The sequence below is a fragment of the Dromiciops gliroides genome, chromosome 2, assembly GCF_019393635.1.
Source record: "Dromiciops gliroides isolate mDroGli1 chromosome 2, mDroGli1.pri, whole genome shotgun sequence".
Taxonomy (NCBI): domain Eukaryota; kingdom Metazoa; phylum Chordata; class Mammalia; order Microbiotheria; family Microbiotheriidae; genus Dromiciops; species Dromiciops gliroides.
Window position 1 is genome coordinate 173,475,735 of NC_057862.1, and position 13,724 is coordinate 173,489,458.

Here is a 13,724-nt window from a genome sequence, read left to right on the forward strand (position 1 = left end):
TATATGTACAATCACATTAAACATATTTCTACATTAGTCATGCTGTGAAAGAAGAATCAGAACAAAAAGGAAAAACCACAAAAAAGAAAAACAGCGGCACCAAAAACAAAAGAAATAGTATGGTTCAATCTGCATCTATATTCCACATTTCTTTTTTTTTCTGGATTTGGAGAGCATTTTCCATCTTGAGTCCTTTGGAATTATCTCGTACTGTTGTATTGCTGAGAAGAATCAAGTCCATCACAGTTGACCAACACATAATGTTGATGACACCATGTACAATGTTCTCCTGGTTCTGCTCATCTCACTCATCATCAGTTCATGCAAGTCCTCCCAGGTTTCTCTGAAATCAGCTGGCTCATCATTTCTTATACCACAATAGAATTCTATTATATTCATATACCACATCTTGTTCAGCCATTCCCCAATTGATGGGCAACCCCTCAATTTCCATTTCCTTGGCACCACAAAAAGAGTACCTATTAATATTTTTGGACATGTGGGTCATTGTCCCTTTTTTATGATATCTTTGGGAAAAAGACCTAATAGTGGTATTGCTGGGTCAAAGGATATGCACAGCTTTATAGCCCTTTGGGAATAATTCCAAATTGCTCTGAAGAATGGTTGGATCAATTCACAGCTCCACCAACAATGCATCAGTGTTCCAATTATTTATTATTTTCCTTTTTTTTGTCATATTAGTCAATCTGATAGGTATCAGGTGGTACCTCAGAGTTGTTTTAATTTGCATCTCTCTAATCAATAGTGATTTAGAGCATTTTTCATATGGAAATAGCTTTGATTTCTTCATCAGAACATTGCCTATTCATATCCTTTGACCATTTCTCAATTGGGGGATGACTTGCATTCTTATAAATTTGATTTAATTCCCGATATATTTTAGAAATGAGGCATTTATCAGAAGTACTGGCTATAAAAATTGTTTCCCAGCTTTCTGTCTCTCTCCTAATTTTAGATGCATTGCTTCTGTTTGTACAAAACCTTTTTAATTTAATGTATTCCAAATCATCCATTTTGCATTTCATAATATTTTCTATCTATTGTTTGGTCATAAACTGTTCTCCTTTTCTCCTTTCCAAAGATCTGAGAGGTAAATTATTCCTTCCTCTCCTAATATACCTAAGGTATCACCTTTTATGTCTAAATCATGTACACATTTTGACCTTATTTTAGTATAAGATGTAAGGTGTTGGTCTATGCCTAGTTTCTGCCAAACTATCTTCCAGTTTTTCCAGCAGTTTTTGTCAAATACTGAGTTCCTATCTCAGAAGCTGGAGTTGTTGGGTTTAGCAAACAGTACATTACTAAAGTCATTTACTGTCTCCTGTGCCTAACCTATTCCATTGATCTTTCACTCTATTTCTTAGCCATTATCAAATAGTTTTGATGACTGCCACTTTATAGTAGAGTTTCAGATTTGGTACAGCTAACCTACCTTCCTCTTCATTTTTTTTATTCGTTCCCTTGATATTCTTTACCTTTTGTTTTTCCAGATGAATTTTGTTCTTCTTATTATAATTTTGGGGGTTAGGCAATTGGGGTTAAGTGACTTGCCAAGAGTCACACAGCTAGTAAGTGTCAAGTGTCTGAGGTCAGATTTGAACTCAGGTCCTCTTGAATCCAGAGCCAGTACTCTATCCACTGTGCCACATAGCTGCAACTGTTCTTATTTTTTCTAGCTCTATAAAATAATTTTTAGGTAGTCTGACTGGTATTGCACTGAATGAGGTAAATTAATTTAGGTAAAAATTTCATTTTTTTTTAAGTGAGGCAATTGGGGTTAAGTGACTTGCCCAGGGTCACATAGCTAGTGTTAAGTGTCTGAGGCCGGATTTGAACTCAGGTACTCCTGACTCTAGGGCCGGTGCTCTATCCACTGTGCCACCTAGCTGCCCAACTTTCATTTTTATTATACTAGCTTTACCTATCCATGAGAAATTAATACTTTTCAAATTATTTAGATCTGATTTGATTTGTGTGAAAAGTGTTTTGTAATTTTCTTCATAGAGTTCGTGGATTAGTCTTGGCTAGTAGATTCCTAAGTATTTTATATTGTCAACCATTACTTTAAATGGAATTTCCCTTTCTATCTCTTCCTGCTGGACTTTGTTGGTCATGTATAGAAATGCTGATGATTTATGTGGATTTATTTTATATCCTGCTACTTTGCTAAAGTAGTTAATTGTTTCAAGTAAGTTTTTAGTTGATTCTCTAGCATTCTCTAAGTATACCAACATATCATCTGCAGAGTGATAGTTTTTTTCCTCCTTGCCTATTCTAATTCCTTTTTCTTCTCCCATTGCTAAAGCTAACATTTCTAGTACAATATTGAATAATAGAGGTGATAATGGGCATCCTGTTTCACCCCTGATCTTATTGGGAAGGCCTCTAACTTATCTCCATTACATATAATGCTTGTTGATGGTTCTAGGTTGATACTGCTTATTATTTTGAGGAAAGTTCCACCTATTCCTAAGCTCTCTAGCATTTTTATTAGGAATGGGTGCTGTAAATATTTTTGCATCAATATTCATTAGGGAAATTGACCTATAATTTTATTTTTCTGTTTTGGCTCTGCCTGGTTTGGGTATCAACACCATATTTGTGTCATAAAAGGAATTTAGTAGCACTCCTTCACCTATTTTTCCAAAAAATTTGTATAATGGCTTGTACAATTTCTTTTTCTCACGTGGGCTTATTTAAGGATTTTATTTCATCTTCAGTTAACCTGGGAAATTTGTATTTTTGTAAATATTTATCCATTTCATTTAGATTGTCAAATTCATTGGTTTACAGTTGGGCAAAATAGTTCCTAAGTATTCTTTAATTTCCATTTGATTGGTGGTGAAATCACTCCTTTCATTTTTGATACTGGTAATTTGGTTTTCTTCTTTCCTTTTTTTTTTTAACCAAATTAACCAATGGTTTATCTATTTTATTGTTTTTTTTTCCCAAAAAAGCAGCTTCCTAATCAGTAGTGATTTAGAGCATTTTTATATCCCTATAGATGAATTTGATTTCTTTGTCTGATAACTGTTTGGTTCATGTCCTTTGACCAATTATCATTTCAGAAATGATTCATATTCTTAATTCAACTCAGTTGTCTATATATTTGAGAAATGATGCCTTTATCAGGGAAACTAATTGTAAAATTTCCCTCCAGTTTCCTGCTTTTCTTCTAAGCTTGGCTGCACTGGATTTGTTCATGCAAAACCTTTTTTAATTTGATGTAATCAAAATTATCCATTTTATATTTTGTAATGTTCTCTCTTTCTTTTTTGGTCATACAGTTATCCTATTTCAACAATATTAACTATATATAAGATGAATAAAAGCTTTCTGCAATTCTCACTTGCCAGAATGCTTTATTCTATTTCCTTGGCCATTAAGAGGCATCAGTCATAGATGAGACCTTTTCAAAATGCACTTGGACTGCTGGAGGAAGTATTCTACAGAAGCATATATGTAAAATCTATTAAACATAATCTGTAGATTCTAAGTAAAGAATCCTTCAAGGGAAAAATGTGGGTGTAAAGGGGCAAAAGGATGCTTAAAGAAAGTAAAAGTGAATATATAGATATAGATATACACACATTTACATGTATATATACACATACATATTATATATATACATACATACATACACACACACACATATATATATCTTCTATCTATCACCTATTTCTAGGAAGGAGATATGTAAAAATACCCATCTATCTCTAAGGAAGGAGAGCAAAAGCTAGAATCTGAATTGGGCAGATCCAAAAGAGCAAACATATGGATAGGGCATTGAGTCGAATTATCACTTTTATGCTTAGGAAAATATATCAGGGAACTACCTAACCAAATTAAAAAAGAACCTCAGATATAGATCAGCTTCCTCAGTGGCATTTTGGTTGGTTGGGGTGGGCCAATTATTGACCCTAATGGAATACTAGTGAAGAATTTCATTGGCACATTTATGATCATTAGAATGCTATCACTGGATACTGACAAAGCACTGTCCTCCAATTGATAGACTTTACAAATACTAGCTCATGGAAATTTGCAGAAAGTACTGTTTTATTATTCATATCAATCAGGGTCAACCTTAAGTTAAAGAAGGAAAAAATACACATTTGTCTTCATTGTGTTTTGAAGGGTATGGAAAGATCTGGATGTCCAAAAACATAATCCTCAACTACCCAGCCTTAAATTACAATCATTAGGATTTCAAGGGACTTTATGCTACAGGAACAATAAAAAGAGGGGGGTCACTTTCCCTCGAGTGAAACAGAAAAAATTTTTCAGAGTGTCACTTGAGCTGCATCTTTAAGGAAGCAAAGGATTTCCATAGGCAAATGTGAAGAGGAATATATTCCAGGCATATTTCTAGGTGTCTCTATATGCTTTTGCTTAGGCTGTCTTTTCCCCCATACCTATAATGCAGTCCCCTCCTCACCTATGTTTTTTAGAGCCCATAATTTCTTTAAAGTTCAGCTTAGATGTGACCTTCTATAAGAGATCTTTCACAATTCCCCTGCCTGCTAATACCTTTTTCCCAACCTACTTTGTTTCATTGTGTATTTTCTTATGGGTAAGCATGTGGTATGGTCTCCCCTGGTAGATTATAAGCATCTTGGCAGGAAATGGTTTAGTCTCATTTTTATTTTTTTATTTTTGTATTCCCTAGAAGATATTTAATAAATGTATGTTAACCTTTCTGTGTCTATCATGACATATAAAATGGGGGTGGGGTGTTGGATTAATTTGGAGGTGTCTAACACTCTGTTGAGACTATATGTGGCCTATAACACACCTGAGTTTGGTCTAAACCAGATTAAAATGTGATTGGAAAACATTAAATATAATAAAACACAGATGATGTCAATATGTAGTTTTCTAAGTCAAACTGCCACTCAGGATCATTACATACTGTTTATTGGCCCACTCTTGCCTACCTGTGTTTTTGCAGATTGTCAATTATCAATCAATTAATTGATCATTAGATTTGAGCTTGAAGGGAATTTTCTGTTAAATTGCTTTAGTCATCTTCAACTTTTCATGAACCCATTTGGGTTGTCTTGGCAAAGATACTAGAGGGATTTACCATTTTCTTTTCCAGATCATTTTACAGTTGAGCAACTGAGGCAAACAGAGTTAAGTAACTTGACTAGGGTCACACAGCTAGTCAGTAAAGCCAGAACATGAATCTTCTTAACTTTAAGCTTGTCATGCTAACCAGTGTACCACCCAGCTACCTTGTAAGGGACCTTACAAGGTCATCTAATCCAGTGGTGTCACACTCAAATAGAAGCAGTGACCTTTGAACCATATATTTCCCAGAATCCCCTCCTTTTGCTCCCAGCAAAATTCTGTGCAGGTTGAGAGGCTGAAAGGACATAGCGGGACAAGAAACAGGAGAAGGAGAAAATAAATGAGCTAGGTTGCTTTTTGCAAAAGAAATAACTACATTGGCAAAAAAAGCAGAACAAGATGTGGGATAATACAAACTCTGGGGACGGAGCACCTACCAAGGATTGCATTTCTTCCCTGAGCAAGCTTAGGCTACATCCTGGGTGGCAGAGATGCTGTGTTGCACTATATCCCAGGAGTCAAGGGACTGATTTCCAATGATGATCAGACAGGTTGTTGAGTGGAATAGTTTCTCCTGTGGTTTCTTTCTTTTTTTTTTTTACTCAAAGCCTTTTATTATATTAAACAAGTAGGTGCGCAGAGGACTTGAGAAGAGGTGGAGACGCCACAGTCAGCAGCGGATGCCCATTCCAATGGCCATAAACGTCCCGAAGGTACCCCCACTCTGCATCATGGTTTTGCCAATTCCGCCCATCAGTTCCCGGCCTGCATCCCGATCCTGAGGCATGAAAAGGTGCCAAACAGTGCCCCGGGCACTATGCCCACAGCGCAATCCATCACGAAGCCCATCTTCACTCGGTCAAAGCAGGTGGGTTGGGACTGTCCATAGGGACCCACGGCTACTGGCATCTCGCTTTCAGCCTCAGCAGCTCCACTTTACGTCTCTCTCCTTTGGTTTCTATGTGAGAGAACTTTCTCTCTTCACTTATCCACCCTAACATATTTGCCTTCACTCTGCCTCACAGGGATAGCCAGATGTGAGTGAACAAGAAGTTATTACATGCTTCCTTTGTGCCAGGCACTATGTATAGCACTGGGAGTACAAAGAAAGTAAGCAACCAAATGAAAAACAAGCAAACAAAACCAAATGTCCCTATTCTCAAGGACATTACATTCAAATGGGGGAGGGCAGGAACACACAACCATAAACATATACTATAAACAGGGTAAATGTAACATAATCTCACAGAGAAGAAGGCTCTGACAATCATGGAGAGGCAGGCAATGGCTTTCTATTAAAGTTAGGATTCAAACTGAGTCTTGAGGGATTCCAGCTATTCTGGAGATAGGTCACTAAAGTTCTTTCCTCTCCCTTTCCAAGCAATAGCCTAAAAAGTCACAGTTTAGAAGAACCTTTTTTGTTTGTTTATTTATTGGTTATGCTGTGGGAAAATGCATTATAAAGATAGCTATCTTGGCCATATCAGTTGTATTTGTTATGCATTTGGTATACTGCATCTGGAGAGAGAAAACCCAGAAGAGAGGGAGATTTAAATTGCTGGGTTGCCAGAATGTGCTGGCTGGAGGCCATATGCAAAGAAGAAAGAGGTTGTGTTGATTTATTTTAATAATTTCCCTGGGCAGAGTATACTTTCACAGGTTGTCCCTAGGCTCAAAAATGGATCAGTAATAGTAATAGTAATTACAGTAATAGTAATAGTGCAACTGGTGACTCTGGCCCTGCTCTTAATCCCTTTCCTACTTTGGCTAGGTTTGAAAGGAAATTATACCTGAGGTGAGGGAGAAAGTCATGCTCTGAGGCAGAAATGAGTCCAGGGAATGTTTAGCCCATACAAAGATGAAAAGTAGAAAGTAAAGTGACCAATAGTGAAGACAGCCCATTTATGATCCCAACAGGTTTTGTTACAATGGGATCATCAGTTTCAAGCTAGAAGAGACCTTTAAGGTCTAAACACTCTCATTTTATAGATGGAGAAACTGAGGCTCAGAGAATATAGGTAACTTGACCAAGATCAGACAAGCAGTATTCATAGAGTTACTGATACATCTTTTCCTCCTGTCTAGGCTGCTTTCAACTGTTTAGGATTTTTAACTTGCTGTTAAGGGGGAGAAAAAGAAAAGAAAAGAAGGAAAACTTCAAATCTGTTTTAGCCTAAATTCGTAGTCAGTTGTCTCGTATGTGGCACTTGAACTATAGTTGGTCATAGTGCCTTGAAGGCACTGGAAAAATCCTCTTTTAGAAGAGAGAAAAAAGCAAAACAGAGTCATCATCAGACCCTGTAGAGCAGAGTGACCTTCTTTCCAAAAGCTGAAATATAAAGGGATTTCTGTCATGTTGATTACATGGAAGTTCCATGCATAAGTCTTCCCAGAACACAGACAGGAGAAGGCAGAATATGCAGAGTGGCACATGAGGAATTTGAGAAAGGTATACCTCATGCCTTTTCTTTGCTATGTGGGTATATAAGTGTGTCAGTTGCTTTCCTTTGTTAGGAGATCTGTGAAATCATTGAAACACACACACCTTCAAGTCATATATATCTTATTGGTCAAATATTTGCACTAGAGAAAATCCTTGGTTTCCATAGCCTTGGAGGGAGGAAAATTCAATCAACAAGCATTAACTAAGATCTTACAATGAACTAAGCACAGAGGTTACAAAGACAAAGGGAAATATTTTCTGTCTTCAGGTGTCAAATTTAGGATTATAACCCTCCTGACTCCCATGTGGATGGGATGCTCTTTCCATTATATCTGACTGTCTTCTATACATTTGGGTAATGGGATATGACTTGAAGGTGCTTATATCCCCTCAGGTTAGAACATATGCATCTAGAGTTATATATAAAATAAATACAAGACAACTGGGGGAAAGTGGAAGGATAAAGAAAGGATTCATGTTGGAGGCTGACACTTAATCTGACTACTTCCTGAAGGAAACTAGGAATTCTATGAGTCATAAGTGAGGAAGAAGTCTATTCCAGGCTTAGAACAACTGGTAGAAAAGCAAGGATGCAGGAGATGGAATTTCATGTGTGAGGAATAGCAATAAGGTCAGTGTGGCTGTACTATAAAGTGTGTGGAGGGGAGTACATATAATAAGACTGGTAAGGTAGGTTGGGGTACAGGTTATGAACAGTTTTAAATATCAAACAAAGGAGTTTTATTTAATTCCAGAGATGTTAAGGGGATTATTTTGCGACAGTTTGCACTAGAGTTTATTCAGTAAGGGAGTGACATGGCAAGACCTGAATATGAGGGAAATCATTTTGTCAGTTTTTTAGAGGATGAATTAGAGTAGCTAGAGGCAGAGAGACTAATTAGGAAACTATTTTAATAGTTCAGATGAGAAGTGATGAGAACCTGGACTAGGGAGGTATTTCTGTGAATGAAGGAGATAGATGTGAGAGATATTTTGAAGGCAGAAATAGCAAGATTTGGCAAGTTATTGGATATGTGAGGTGAGGGATAGCCAGGAAGCAATGATGTCACACAAGCTATGAACTTTCAATGGCCCCTTATTGTCTCTAGGATAAAATACAAACTCCCCTGTTCCCCCAGATCATCCTTTCTACAATCTGCTCCCACTTAACTTTCAACTAATATTTCATATTATATCCCTACACACACACTCCATTAAAGTCAAATCAGTCTTCTTGCTATTCTCCATACAGGACATTATCCCTTGAAATACTACTATACAAGTGGTCCCTGATGTTTGCAATGTATTTCCTACTTTACCACTGCCTCAGAAAATTCCCTTCATCTTTCAAGTCTCACCTCCAGGAGATAGTTTCTGATTCACCTTCTCCCTGTAACCCCACTTACCTTTACACACACTCCCTTGAATTTGCTTTCTCTTACTTTGCACTTAGTTTGTATTAATTTGTGGTATTCGCATACTTTAAGTAGAAGTCAAGCTCCTAGACAGTGGGGGTATTTTATGTTTGTTTGATCATTTTTATCACTGCTCATGGTGCCTTGCACATAATAGACAATAAATATCTGTTAAATTGAATTAGATTATTTGATGGGATTGGATTTCATTGAATTGTAAAATTCTTTTGTTGTTTCTTAATATGCTCACCCAACTTCTGTCCCTATCTATTTTCTTGACCGTTCAGGGCTATATGATGGCTCCAAGCCACTAAAAACTTCATTGTGAAATGATGTAAGAATATAGCCTCTAGTAACAGCATCAGTGAAAATGAAAGAACCAGTGGCTATTGAGGACTATTAAAGGGTGAATAGCAGCCAATCTCATCATTAACGTGCCTGGTTCCAGTCATAAGAACCCACAGTGGCTTGTGATTCCTTTTAGGTAACATTTGTTAAGAGGATTTCTGAGTGTGTATGTGTGTGCTTGCCTGAATTAAGTGGAATATAGAACAGCAGTGATTAAGAAAACCAGAAGCTGGACATTGCATTTTCAGCTTTTCTTCAGTAATACACACACACACACACACACACACACACATTGTGTGGGCTCCTTGTCAGACTCTCAGAGAATTCCTGTCAAGAAGAAACAGAGGGTGTAGTCATCAAACAAGTCAATCTTCTCTCAGTGGAGAAAGGAGCTCAGGGTCCATTATAACAAAGGCTGGGCAGCAAAGCAAGATCTTTTAATTTACGGGGAAATGAGGAGTGAGCTCAGCCTTGCTTAGTTATTCTGTCCAGGCCTGTCATTTTTCTCCCTCCTCTGAGAGTATATTTATGCTGCAGGTGGCATTGTTCCCGAATAAAGGAACCACACAACCCTAACAAGCTTTGGTGACTCACCAACCTAAAAACACATCTGTAAAATCCTTTGATCACAGACTTTCAGCATTAGCATTCGGCTTAGGGACCCAAATCAGAGTTATTCATACAGAGAAGGGGAAAACTTACCCCAGGTTTTAATGAATTACTATGTTTGTTCAACAGTTGTCAGGGCTTTCAAAATCTTTCTATGGGTAGCATAGAATACTATATGCTTTATGAGTGACAGTTAAATCTAAACAGAGAGGAAAATCTCTGCCAGTACTTTGATATATAGCACTTTGAAATATACCTTGGAAATCTCACTGCATTCAGCAGAAATGCTGAATACATATGTAAGTGCCATTTAAAGCTAAAGATGTCATAATGGAAAGATCATCTGACTTAGAAGCAGAAAATCAGGCTTGAGGTTGGGCCCTTCTGCTTACTAGCTACATGATAAGCAGGGCACTTAATCTCTCTGAATCTCAGTTTTCCTTTCTATGAAATGGGAATTGTAATCCTATATCACTCAGAGTATAAGCCATGTTCCCTAAAATTACCCCTTCCTCAAATTCTAGTTTATAACAAACCTGAGCACGGAATATAATTCATATTATTTTTCAGGGTATATCCATATTCTCCCACCCTCTTTTTCCAAGATAGAGGCAACATGGCACATTGGAAAGAACAATGGATCTGAAGTCAGAGGACATGGAATCAAATCTTACCTCTGTAACTTGTTACCCATGTGACTCAGAGTTAAGTCACTTTGTCTCGATGGGCCTCAGTTTCCCCATCTAAATAAGTAGTCTTTTACTAACCTCTAAGAGACTGTAGATTAATAAACAATAGAGGTTTAGGTTAAATAATCTCTAAGGTACCTTCCAACTCTAAATCTATAAAGTCTAATTTTTGAGGTAAAGGCCATATTCAGGGCTCACCTACATTTGGACTAATACTCTGTCTGAACCACCTATCCTACAGGTGATAGATCTATACTGACAGACGAGTTTAGTAGGGTTGACCTTCTGGTTTATTTTTGTTTTTATATCTAAATCTGAGATGTGATACAGTCCAAGGAACACTAACTCTGGAGTAAAAGGACCTAGGTTCAAATCCTGCCTCTGAGATGCATTACCTGTCTCACTGGGGAATAGTTGGTTAACCCTCTGTGGTCTTAGTTTCTTCACCTGAAAATTAGGATTTGAACTTGATGTCCTCGAAGTCTTGCTTTTTTTAAGGCAATTGGAATTAAGTGACTTGCCCAGGGTCACACATCTAGTAAATTTCCGAGGTTGTATGTGAACTCAGGCCCTTCTAACTACAGGGCTAGTTCTCCCTCCACTGTGCCACCTAGCTGCCTCAGAGTCTCTTTTTGTTATAATCTATGTAGGGAAATCCTATTGTGGAAACTCCATCCACTCATATATATAGGACACAAACTTACAACTTATAGAGAGTTAATTGGAGCATTGAGAGTGCAGGTGACTTGGCCATGATTACAAAGCCAGTGTGCATCAGAGGTGGGACTTGAACCCAGGTCTTTCAGACTCCAAGATCAACTCTTTATCCACTATGCACTGCTACCTCTATCTAGGGTTGTTAGGACAATGAAATGAGCTGATATAGATCAACACAATACTGCTTTTCTTTGTCTTCTCGTGAAACTAGATAGTCCTAGGAAGGAGGATGAATTACCTAAATTGCTATTTTAATAGAAGTTACTATATTTTGGGACAGCTAGATGATACAGTGGATAAAGCACTAGAGTCAAGAAGACCTGATTGCAAATCCAGCCTCAGACACTTACTAGCTGTGTGACCCTGGGCAAGTCACTTAACCCTGTTTTCCTTAATTTCCTCATCTACAAAATGAAATAGAGAAGAGAATGGCAAACCAATCTAGTATCTTTGCCAGGAAAACCACAAATGGGATCATGAAGAGTTAGATATGACTGAACAACAACTTCATCATCATCATTAAAGAATTTGAACTGGCATCACAGGATAATAGAGTTAGATCTAGAAGACACAATAGAAACCATCAAGTTCAATCTTATTTTGGAAATGAGGAAACTGAGACCTACAGTGAAGAGGTGACTATTCGTTGTAATAAAAGTATCAGAGAAAATACCAAATCATTCCTCACACCACTGCCAGATCAATCTTCCTAATATTAGGATTCATTCCATTGACAATACTAATGTCTTGATCACACATTTTTCCATTAACCATCCTAGCCTATCCCCAGTAGTCTGGCCACTAGACGGTGAATCCTTAGTCCATAAAAATCTGTGATAATCATAGAAAATGACACTTGCTCCTCTTATGGCCTCTTCTGCTTCTATGGCAAAGATGGCACAGTGGGAGAAAAGTGAGCATATAGTGCCAAGAATGAAAACATTGTCTATTTTATCATTTATTATTTTCTTCTCCCTTGTTGGCTAAGAAATATCCTGTGAGCTAGTTATGAAACACATATGGAGCTGTCCAGCTATTTGTTCTAAGCTTATTCCACAAACCTTGTGGCATCCTAAAAGGTCATAGTCTTTTGCCAGCCAAATAAATATTTTTCAGAGTGGAGTCTTAAAGAAATTATATGAAAAGGATAATAAAACTTACATGGAACTTGAGAGATAAGCCATTTAATAGAATAATAAGTATTTTCTCTCTGTGTAACACTTAAAAGGATTCTTGAACTTTAACACTAACCTCAGAGAAAGGTCAATGCTATAGAATCTACAGTAACAACTGTTATACTTCATCATCAGTGTGACCTATAAGTGTATAACTATGAATACAGAGAGATGTCATAATTATTTTTGACTATGTAAAATATAACCACATTAGTCATTTTGTACAAGAAAACTTGAATATAAGAAAAAAAAATGAAAGTCAAAAATAGTATGCTTCAGACTGTGTTCCATCAATATCAGTTCTTTCTTTGGAAGTGAATAATATGTTTTATAAATAGTCCTTTAGGATTTTCTTGGATCATTGCATTATTAAGAATGGTTAAGTCATTCACAGTTCTTCCTCAAACAATATTGCTGTGTCTGTGTACAACGTTCTCTTGGTTCTACTCACTTTACTATACATCAGTCCATACACATCTTTCCAGGCCTTTCTGAAATCATCCTGCTTGTCATTTATTACAGCACAATAATATTCCATCACTATCATATACCAAAGCTCATTTAGGCATTCCCCAGATGATGGTCATTCCTTTGATTTCTAATTCTTAGCCACCACAAAAAGAGCTGCTATAAATATTTTTGTACAAATAGGTCTTTTTTTTTTCTCTTTTGGGGGATGTCTTTGAGATATAAACCTAGCACTGGTAGTGCTGGGTCAAAAGGCATAATTATTCTTTTTTTTTGGTGGGACAATTGGGGTTAAGTGACTTGCCCATGGACACGCAGCTAGTAAGTGTCAAGGGTCTGAGGCCAGATTTGAACTCAGGTCTTCCTGAATCCAGGGCTGGTGCTTCATCCACTGCACCACCTAGCTGTCCCTGCTTAATTATTTTTAATACCTATTCAACTCTTATTTGAATTCTAAAGAGGTTGAATGACTTGTCCAAGGTCACACAATAAGAGCCAGGCTATAGACGAAATCTACTCACTACACGTCCAATTTTCTTGACACACACCTCCCCATTATAACATACCTTCAAACTGCCTATATTCAGATGTAATTGTTACATTTTTTCACAATATTACAGGTCTGGACTTGCAAGACAGAACCTGTTTTATTTCCTTCTAAATACTACACCTGCTTTTTCTTTAAAATGACACTAGGGAGAGAGTGGCGTCTAAACAATGGCCTCATAATTCAAACACCTTGGGTTCTCATCAGCATAGTAAC

The 13,724-nt window shown here is 37.2% G+C and overlaps 1 pseudogene; it reads right to left on the reverse strand.

Moving 5' to 3' along the window:
* Positions 1-5,767: 5,767 nt before the first annotated feature.
* LOC122744672 lies at positions 5,768-6,006 on the reverse strand (annotated as a pseudogene).
* Positions 6,007-13,724: the final 7,718 nt, after the last annotated feature.